At 41.4% G+C, this 10,851-nt stretch overlaps 1 long non-coding RNA gene across 1 annotated transcript in view; it reads left to right on the forward strand.

The window, feature by feature from the left end:
• The first annotated feature begins 2,446 nt into the window (after positions 1-2,446).
• The window catches only part of LOC123981328, a 10,152-nt gene continuing 1,747 nt past the window's right edge, over positions 2,447-10,851 (forward strand). Inside the window, exon 1 of the long non-coding RNA XR_006827734.1 lies at positions 2,447-2,477. This is a non-coding gene — a long non-coding RNA (uncharacterized LOC123981328). The remainder of the gene's footprint in view (positions 2,478-10,851) is intronic.

Raw genomic sequence — 10,851 nt, forward strand, 5'->3', positions numbered from 1 at the left:
AGAGAACAATCTTTACTTAAAAATGTTCCTATATTAATTAGAAAACAGGCACACTTTTACTCTGATGATCCTTGTACTTGTAAAAAGTACATTATCTGTACTGCACACTCGTTCGAAATTTTTTTCCCTTTTTGGGTATTTGTCCTCTGCAAGTCTGGTTCAGGTAGGTTGTATAATGGCCAGTTTTAGATCAGGTCCAAAGTTTTGGACCCATAAAGATCTCTACTACAGACTATTGACAACTTACGCTGGTAGATTTGAAGATAGCTTCCATAGCCTTCACTCATGTTTTGTGTCCCAGATTGATCATCCCATTGTCTCCAAATGAATGCTATAGAGCTCAGTGATTAGCCCCACGCACAAAAGTTAAGATTTGATTACCACTGTAGGATACGACAGGTTATGGCACAAGTCTTCAACCTTTTCTGCATTGTGGATGCAGTGGAAGTGGCGTAGGGATAATCCTTGGGGCCTCCTCCATGTTGCCTCTGAATGAAGTAAGTCAGTGTATGAGCTAGGTGGTTGCACATATAGAGAGATTTAATTTGGCTGACAATATTTAAAATTTCACCTGTTAATTATTCATTTTGTTTCTGAGTTTAAGTTTTTCCTTTTGGATGAGCTATGAATTAAACAGAAATGGCGTATTACAGGCAGAAACCAGTTTCTTCAGCGAACAGCATCCTCAGTAAAACAGAATGCAATGCAGCCGTGATGTTTTTGTAAAGGGGACAAAAGATCAAAGACTTGTTATTTCTGATTCCTGTTCTGGAGGTCACCTGTTTTTTTGGGACCGTATTAAGCAGTGGGGCTGAAATTTTCCAGCATTGATCCAGTGATGTAGAAGCTATTCATCACAAGTAGAGTGCATTGACATAAGCAGCTAATGAGGTCTTTTGCTAACGCTGAACAATGGAGATTTTTGATAAGCAAAACTGATGGATACGGATGGAGAGATGCAGTTGATGAGTGATTGTGCTGAGGGAGCAGAAAATCACCCTCTCATCCATTTCATTAAAAAAAAGACAAGACTTGAGGGGAAAGTATCCTGCTGTTCTTCTTTTACTTCCTTACCAATTTTGCTTCCCATCCAGCTATGTTCAGAGCTGTTTTTGACAGCATTTAACAGATAAAATATGGATTTATGCAGAAGCACAAGCTATACTCACTGTGAGTACCTGTATATGCTTCATGAGTGCTGATTACATTACAGCCACTTGTTAATACTTTGCTACATTTTTCATTTAAATACCAAGTCAGTGTTTTTGTGCATTTACTGACACCAAAACACTGAGACTTGTTTTGGTATTTTTGTAATTAAAATGCCTCAGCTTTGAAAATGGCTTAGTTGTATTCTGGCCCTTACACCATTGCTCTATCTACTCCCTTTTGTGGAGCGTTTGCATTGGTGTCACACTCCCATTAACAGAAGCTCAAATGGCAATGAATTTGTATGAAACAGAACGCAGATTTTATTTTCATCTGGCTACTTCACTAAATATTATTTTGGTCAGTCACACAAACCTTTTTTCGTACACTGATTTCTCCACAGCTCCATAGGAATCTGGCTTCAAGTACTCTGTAGTGATTGGTTTGGAAAGGTCCATCTGCTCAGGGGGTTTCACCAAGTACTTTCAGGAAATGCTTTTAGTACAAACTATTTGAAGCCTATCATCCCACATTGTCATAGTGATGCCTGCATTGCCTCCCGCTTCTCCTCTTCAGAATTTTCCCACAAATGTTTCCATGATTCCTCTGAGCGTGTCTGTGTTGGAATTTTCCAAACCCTATCCTGCTTCACTTAGGATGTATTCCAATACCTACAATATACTACAAACTATTCCAGAAAAATATTTAGTATGTCCTGTGTATATCCTACTGCATCCGGTCCAAGTCAGATTGTTATTCTGACTATTCTAACCCAAAGCAAGAGGGTCAAAGTTCAAAGCGCAATGTTATGTGAAATTAGTATTTCCCAATAGTATGCATAATGCATGCAACAGTATATACTTTGTAAGGGCAGCTGCAGTACGTACTAAAAGTAAAAAATAAGAGTGACAGATCACCTACCTAGCCAGCTGCTTTTCATTTACAGTCAAGGATATAGAGTCAGTTTTTAGCTAGTAAGGGTATTTGTACATTATACATCTCTCTGCGTTGGGGTTAGGTCTTCTAAAAATTCCTTTAAGTGGATGATTGTGTGGCACTTTTCTTACTTTTAATGCCTCATATGAACTGAACAAACTGACCTAACTGAATGAGACACAAGGGAATATATATAATGGCTTGGCCAAACCAATTTACAAATAAGGGGGGAAAAAAATAGACGACAATTACAAAGTAAAACAAACTAAACCCAAAATCCCCCTCCAACATGGCAGCATGTGGTACGGCTTGATTGGCAGGACCCAGGATATAACAGTCCTCCACCCTTGGCCCTGCCTTCCTTCCACCAGGACAGACGTCTCTCCAACATGGTAACAAGAAACAATGATTAATAGAACAGGAAATGTTTACATAACCTTACAATGTGAAAATGTGTGCACTCCATTTAAACAGTGTATGGCTAAAGTAAATAAGTGTATATTAACTCAAATAAACTATGTGCTGTATTTTGAAATCATGAATTGTTTGGGGTGTGGCCAACTGCAAAAATAACTTAACCTGTGTACTTACAACATGGCTTGTGTGCTGGTAGGCTTGTGTGCGGTATTACCATTGCTGGGTGTTACCCTGTGTGGCTTGGACCATCACAATACTTAAGATGCAAGCACTGTTCAAACCCAATGTAGTTCTTTTACTTAGAACTATTTCCTGTTTGTAGCAGCCACTAATATGTTGAATTATTTCTTAAATTGCTGAATGATTTACTGCTTACCAAACTGAGAACAAATCTCTTCAATCTTTCTCAGTAACATTGTAAATGAAGTGCCTAAAACATAAATATAAAATACTAATGAAAGCAACTCTTTGTACCTGTAAATTTATACAGCGTGAAACATTTACATTTAATCATTTGGCAGACGCTTTTATCCAAAGCGACTTACATTTGAGGAACAACATATAAGCATACAACACATACTAGTAAGAGCAGCAATAAGTACTAGTAAGAGCTCATAGTACATATCACATCAATGGGGTAAATACCTAGGGAAGGAAGTAAGAGTTAACAAAAAGTGCAATCAATACAAGATCATTGTAGGGGATAGAAGAAGAAGAAGAAGAGCACAGGACGTGCATGTTAGAGGTTAGGAGTTAGAGGTGTTATAAGAGGAAGTGTTCTCGGAAGAGATGAGTTTTCAAGAGCTTCTTGAAGTTAGAGAAGTTAGCTCGTTCCACCATCGTGGTGTCACAGATGAGAATAGCCGGGACTGGGATTGCTTTGTGTGAAGGGATGGCAGAGCCAGGCAGCGTTCGTTGGAGTGTAGCGGCCGAGAAGGAACGTAAGTTTGTATTATGGAGTTTAGGTAGATGGGTGCAGACCCAGTAGTCACTCTGTATGCAAGCATTAGTGACTTGAATTTGATTCTGGAGGCCAGTGGAGGTCACTGAGTAATGGAGTGACATGAGTCTTTTTGGTCTGATCAAAAACCAGACCTGCTGCGTTCTGAACCATTTGTAATGGTTTCACTGCACAAGCTGGAAGACCTGCTAGGAGGGCATTGCAATAGTCGAGGCGAGAGATAACCATGGCCTGTACCAGAAGCTGGGTGGCGTACTGAGTGAGGTAGGGCCTGACTTTCCTTATGTTGTATAGAGCAAAGCGGCATGACCAAGAGACAGCAGCAACATGGTCTGAAAAGGACAGCTGGTCATCAATCATGACACCCAAGTTTCTCACCACCTTGATTGGAGTGATGGTTGAGGAGTCAATTTGTAGTGTGATGTTATGGTGGATAGATTGCTTGGCTGGAATGACCAAGAGTTCAGTCTTAGAGAGGTTTAGTTGAAGGTGGCAAGCCTTTATCCATGCAGATATGTCCGAGAGACAGTCCGTGATCCGCGCCGAGACGGTGGGATCGCCTAGCGGGAAGGATAGGTAGAGTTGCGTATCGTCTGCGTAGCAGTGGTAAGAGAAGCTGTGCGAGCGAATGATTGGCCCCAGTGAGGTGGTGTAAATTGAGAAGAGAAGGGGCACCTAGCACTGAGCCTTGGGGCACCCCTGTGGAGAGGCAGTGGGAGGAGGATAATTGTCCTTGCCACAAAACATTTTAGGAACGCCCAGAGAGGTAGGATTCTAACCACAGTAGTGCTTTACTCGCGATGCCCATTGCTGTGATAGAGCGGATAGCAGGATCCTGTGGTTGAGTGTGTCAAAGGCAGCTGATAGGTCAAGCAGGCTAAGAAGCTGTTACAGACAGAAGAGCCATTTCAGTAGACCAGACTGGTATGGATCTAGGAGATCATACCGTGAGGAATTCTGAGACCTGTTTGAATACTGCCCGTTCAATAGTTTTGGATAAAAATGGTAGAAGAGACACTGGTCAGCAAAGGTATCAGCAGACAAGTTTGTGGGTGGTGGAGGAGGAGCCCACGGATGGTATCAGTCAGCCACGGGTGGGACTGGTTTGGGCGAGCAGGCTTGGTGGATAGAGGACACAGGCTATCCAGGCACGAGCTTAGTGTAGAGCACAGAGATTGTGTGGCATCATTGACCTCAAGTGAGGAAAATGTGTTGAGGGAAGGTAGAGCGGAAGCTACCACTGAGGCTCGCTCAGCCGGCCTTCAGATTCTAGTGGATTGCTCAGTAAAAGTGCAAAGAAATTGCACCTCAAGAGTAGGAAAGATCGAGTAAAGTATTACCTCACTGCTGCAAACTCTTATTTGCCCCACGATTCTTGTCCAGTGAATTAAGGGAAATGAAGTGCTATGCTTTAAGCTACTGTTAACAAATTCAAATTTTTTATGACCAGGTGTAGGTGAGTTTGTGATTCATGTGCAAATCAGTTCAGTGCTTTTAATTTAATAAAATTTTAAAACGTACACATCATGTACTATAAAAACAAACAGATTACACGTCTTGTAGACAAAAGCAAGATCAGAACTGCCTTAGTTCTTCGTGGCATACTTTCAACAAGGTGTTGGAAACATTCCTCAGAGACTTTGGTCCATATTGACATGATAGCATCACGCAGTTGCTGCAGATTTGTGGGCTGCACATCCATGATGTGAATCTCCTGTTCCACCACATCCCAAAGGTGCTCTATTGGATTGAGATCTGGTGACTGTGGAGGCTATTGGAGTACAATGAACTCACTGTCATGTTCAAGAAATCAGTTTGAGATGATCTGAGCTTTGTCATGATGCATTATCCTACTGGAAGTAGCCATAGGAAGATGGGTAAACTGTGGTCATAAAGGGATGGGCATGGTCAGCAACAATACTCAGGTAGGCTGTCGTATTTAAACGATGGTCAGTTGGTACTAAGGGCCCAAAGTGTGCCAAGAAAATATCCCCCACAACATTACACCACCCAGACCAGCCTGAACTGTTGATACAAGGCAAGATGGATCCATGCTTTCATGTTTATCAACTCTACCATCTGAATGTAGCAGCTGAAATCGAGACTCATCCAACCAGGCAATGTTTTTCCAATCTTCTATTGTCCATTTTGGTGAGCCTGTGCGAATTGTACCCTTAGTTTCCTGTTCTTAGCTGACAGGAGTGGAACCTGGTGTGGTCTTCTGCTGCTGTAGCCCATCTGCTGCAAGGTTCGACTTGTTGTGCGTTCAGAGATGGTATTCTGCATAGCTTGGTTGTAACAAATGGTTATTTGAGTTACTGTTGCCTTTCTGTCATCTCGAACCAGTCTGCCCATTCTCCTCTGACATCAACAAGGCATTTTCGTCCAGACAACTGCTGCTCACTGGATATTTTCTCTTTCTCGGACCATTCTCTGTAAACCCTAGAGATGGTTGTGTGTGACAATTCCAGTAGATCAGCAGTTTCTCAAATACTCAGACCAGCCCGTCTGGCAACAACAACCATGCCACATTCAAAGTCACTTAAATCCCCTTTCTTCCTCATTCTGATGCTCGGTTTGAACTTAAGCAAGTTGTCTTGAGCACGTCTACATGCTGTGATGCCATGTGATGAAAGATATTTTGACATGTTGCACTATGCTCTCTTGTCCTGTTTTGTCACAAAATCTGATATGATATTCATCCATCATGATAAAAAAGTAAAGGAGAAAAAGTAAAGGATTCACTAAACCCATACTTAGAAGAGTTAGATACATAGATACATGTTTACACCAAATTGTTGACTAAATATCTTGTCCAGTTCTTAGAGTCATTCCAGGTGTCAAGCCTTTGAAAGCTTTTTGAGCTGGTGCTGGAGCTTCCTTAGGTGGAGGATACAAGTTATCATTCCAGCCTGTGTGGTTCTTTGTATTCGCGCGGAGTTTCCTGACGCCCAAGGCAGCTACGTGGGGTTTGGACTGCCCCCTGATTGAACTGGGACACGTAGCTGGCAATGACCTCTTCCTTGGCTGGAAGCTCATACTCTACTATGCATACAGGTCCTCTGGGATGAGGATTACAAAACCTTGATGAGGCTGATTTTGCTTTGCATTTTACCATCCAGGCCTTTTGGAAATTTACTCTGAAGAGAGAATCTCCAGTAGATGATTTTGGGTAAATGTGTATTAGGCAGTCAGGTAGGCACAGTAAAAAAATAAATAAAATTAAAATGTAGATAATATACTGTACACATTATGTATAAAAATAGTTTAATTTACCCGCACAGTATTCCAACAAATGGAACTGTTCTGCCCTTAAACAAAGGGAAATTGTAACGGGAGAAGGATTAAGAAATAACACACGCAGCTCTCGCCTTCACTCATCTGCAATGAATGACATTTTAAACAATGAATACAAAAACAATACATCTATTTACGTATGCACAGGACTGGTCAGCTTGAGGAGCGCAGTCACCACGAGCATCTTTTTAACACGTTGTAAATTATCTTTTTAACTAAATTACCACATGAAATTTAAATGAAATTTTTTATAATATTATAATAATAAAATCATGTAGCAGACCTAAATTTTAGTCATGCAATTTAATAAATTTATGAGAATTGATACCCAATTATGAATTAATATTCATAAAATCTAATTTTTTTTTTCTCGTTTCAGGGCACCACCGGAGTTGTTATAATCCTAGAGTCTCCGGACCTCTAGGTAGCTTTTAATAACTATACAATTATTACTAGTGATCAGTTAGTTAATAATCGCTAATAATTATCTTAAATCAATCAGTCAGTCTCATATCTAAAGGGTCAATTCTCTTGGCAGGGACGTGGAAATAGGCAACACACACAGTTTTTGATTATATTACAGTGAATTTATTAATTTAATTAATTTATTTATATAAAAGGGTGGTTAAATACAGGGAAAATAAACAATGGCTGAACAATTAGAAATGGAGGTTCGATTGTGGGAAGCATTTGACTCATACGGCAGAGGAGAACTAATGAAAGTAAGCTATGAGTTTAGGAGTTAAAAGGAAATAACATTACTCTGACCACAGAATGTTTGTTAGGTCTTACGGCTTGTCGACGGCCTGCTTTGGCCTGTTGCACGGGTCCCACGCTAGCTGCCTGATCCTGGCTTTTTGCTAGGGATTCTCCGGGGTTCTCCGTGTCTGAAGAAAACGCCGTCCTCCGTCTGGCAATTCGGCTGTTTTCAGGTTTCCTTCATTGCCGCTGGCGAGACCACGTGGCTTGGTCTGACCTCGGCTCGACGAAAAAGCTTAAAATGGAACTTGGTCGTTCCTGAATTAGTCCAGTGTAACTTAACGGACTGATAACTTTAACAAAAGAGAGAAAAAATTAAAACAAACTGAGGAGCAGATCGAGGTTGCGGAACTTCGCATGTGTAGCTTCAAGAGAACAAAGGCCTGTTGCGCTGGCCGAACTCTTAGGTGTTGCCCGGAGAGGCACGTCGGACACGTGCCGAAGCGTCCAGAGAGCAGAGCGGAAGACCAGGGCACGAGGGGAGGAGAAGAACAGAGAGAGAGAACGACGTTGTGTGTCGCTCTTTTGTTGCCTGGGGCGTGGTTCCCCAGAGGGCGTTTCAGGTTTCCCGAGGGACTGCCTTTCTAAACTTTAATGTCCAAAAGAAAAGATTGTATTATAATCAAATATTTTCCACAATCAAACCTCAATGGTCAAACGGTTGTACCGTTCTAAGTTAAGCATTTGGTAACAGGAAAACAATTGTCACATTATTGGTCAGGATAAGTGGGTGACATTTATACATTAACGGCATTTCCGATGATGGTGTGTAATACTTATTTCGTCCACTTTGGGGCGCTCAGGTTACATGAGGAAAGCTTAAATTAATCCAAAACCATCTCTCCTTAGGAACTGGGGAATTTCCTTAAATTCAAGCTGGCGATTAAGAGTATAGTATGACATTTCTAAAGGAATTGAGTGAGAAGGTATTGTGAACAAGCATTGGTTACACATTAAATGAAGGAGTGTCCTTAATTTTGCTGAAAATAAAAACACTGCAAAAGTAACTTATTTAGATTCTTTTCAGCACTAATATCAACAACAGATAGCAACAACATGGTAACTGATAACTACTCAAATAGAGGCAAACGTAATCAAGTAACTAAAGATTTAATTAAACTTAATTAAATGCTTTGAGTCTTTGGAGACTGCAGTCTTTGGTTATTTAAAGTTCGGCTTCCTGGGTTATGTCACACTTACGTGACAAGGAGTATCCCTTTGATGGGGTAATGAAACACAGAGCAAGGCCAGTTGCCACGGTTACGTGTGTGTGTGTGTGGGGGGGGCAGTTTAGGATTTCCTGCCTTTCCGATAGGCTGTTTGTAATCTCTGGTTACTTTCCCTTTTGTCAGTTTAACAGTCAGGCCCCGTGTTATCAGCTTCGGAATCAAAAAGGCGCCAGTTTTACGATCAACTGCCCAGGCATAGCACTTAGAGAAAGCAACTTTCCACCCCCCCCTTCCGTTGGGGTCTCTTTAGCAGTCTGTTGAAGATTATCTTTACCCCCCTGCTCCTCTCTGGGAGAGGAAAAGGGGAATTTGGGGTAGCTCCAAATTTATTTGACATAAAATGCACAAATCCACACCGTTGTCCCACTACACTGCATTTTCCTGCCTTTTTAACACGAAGAGAAAACATACCTCGAAGCCCGTTGCGGAACGTTGCACACCGGTGCAGGGAAACATGTCGTTCAATCCGAAAATGTTGCAAACTGTTGCAAAACATTTTGAGATTGAACTCGCCCCTGGTCCGCGCTTGTCGAGATCCACGTGTCGTGACCTGTAACGTAATAACTCTGCTACAATGTGTTGCCAAATATACCTAGGCGGCCCACCAAAGGAAAGTGTGGGCCTATATGTGGAAAACACTGACTGAACCGTTGTTTTTCTTTTTACAAGCCAGGTCTTCAGCACTGTCTCCCTCCATGTTGAGATTTTGTGAGTAAAAGGGAGGCTAAAGACACAGAGGCGGAGCTGCGCGGTGAGGGAGAGAAAGGAGCAAACGCTGGCAGGACTTTACGGAAACATATTTAATTAAACATCAGACTATATTGGTTTAAACAGTATTGTCAAATTTTATATCTTTTTGAAATTATATTGGTATACCGATATACCGACCAGCCCTAGTCTGAGGAACACAAACACAAGTTCAAGCTGTTGACTTGGCCTAGGCCATAATATTTGTGTGTGTGTGTGTGTGTCTCCCTGACTGCCTATTTACATACTGGACTGTCCATCTATCATTCATCATCAGTGTTTATGCATTACTTCACAGTTTGACTTCTTTCAATGCAGTGAGTTAATGACATGCACAAGTAACACACAGTTGATGTGGTTGCATGCCAGCCAGCCATCCATCATGAGCCTATTACATATTCAAGTCTCCAGCTTGATCTGCAAAGTCTTTCTTGTCACAGTGTCTCATTTTCTTTCTGCTCATCTCTGCCCTGTCAGTCTGTCTTTCCTTTATCCTTCTATCCCTGTCCTTCAAAGCTGAACTTATACTTAGCAACTTATAACCAAAGAAGAATATATTAATAATGAATCCATACAGGTTTAGGTGTCCAGAAATAAAATTGAATGCCTTTACACAAAGCTTGGAGTCAGTTCATGCAGTCAATGTGAGTGGCACTATACTCACATGGTGTGTTCCTGCCACTGCAACATTTATCATATGTACCCTTCTCATAATAGTGATGTACCTTAACTAAGCTTAGCTTAGCTGTAAACCCATTAATAACATATTATCACCTTATTAAGTTGTTTTGGCAAATGGTTGCTTATTTACACATCCAGCATATGCGGATTATTAAAAGCCATATTTTTATAAAAGTGTAATGTTCACAATCCTCTTCGCTCAGTTTTAGTCTCCACCAGCCCCTGGGAAACATGGCTCTTTAGTTGCTAAATGCTCCACTGTTCCCAAGCTAGCGCCATACTGTGGGTTTATCAAAGCATTTTCATTGAAAACAGTTGTCTGCTGTTAAAAACAAGTTTTATGAGAGTGGTGAGACCGAACCAAAACACCAAAGTTGTGGACCATACCAAAAAAATGAGCTAAAATGGTCAGTGAAGCTGAGGGGAAATTCAGGGGAACTTCAGGGAGGTGTGAGAGAGAGTGTGTATATAGTCAAAGACAAATACAGCATTGAGGAGAACAAGGTGGTGAGACAGAGCACAAAATTATGGCTTTGTCCTTTATGTCCAACTGCATGTGCTGACTGTACAAAACAGGCGTAATTATCAGGAATTATCATTTATTACACCAGGAGGGGTGAACTGAGGCTGAGGGGAAAGAGGGAGATAAAGAGAGTGGGGGGGGGGGGGGGCAAT

Source organism: Micropterus dolomieu, linkage group LG13 (assembly GCF_021292245.1).
Source record: "Micropterus dolomieu isolate WLL.071019.BEF.003 ecotype Adirondacks linkage group LG13, ASM2129224v1, whole genome shotgun sequence".
NCBI lineage: Eukaryota > Metazoa > Chordata > Actinopteri > Centrarchiformes > Centrarchidae > Micropterus > Micropterus dolomieu.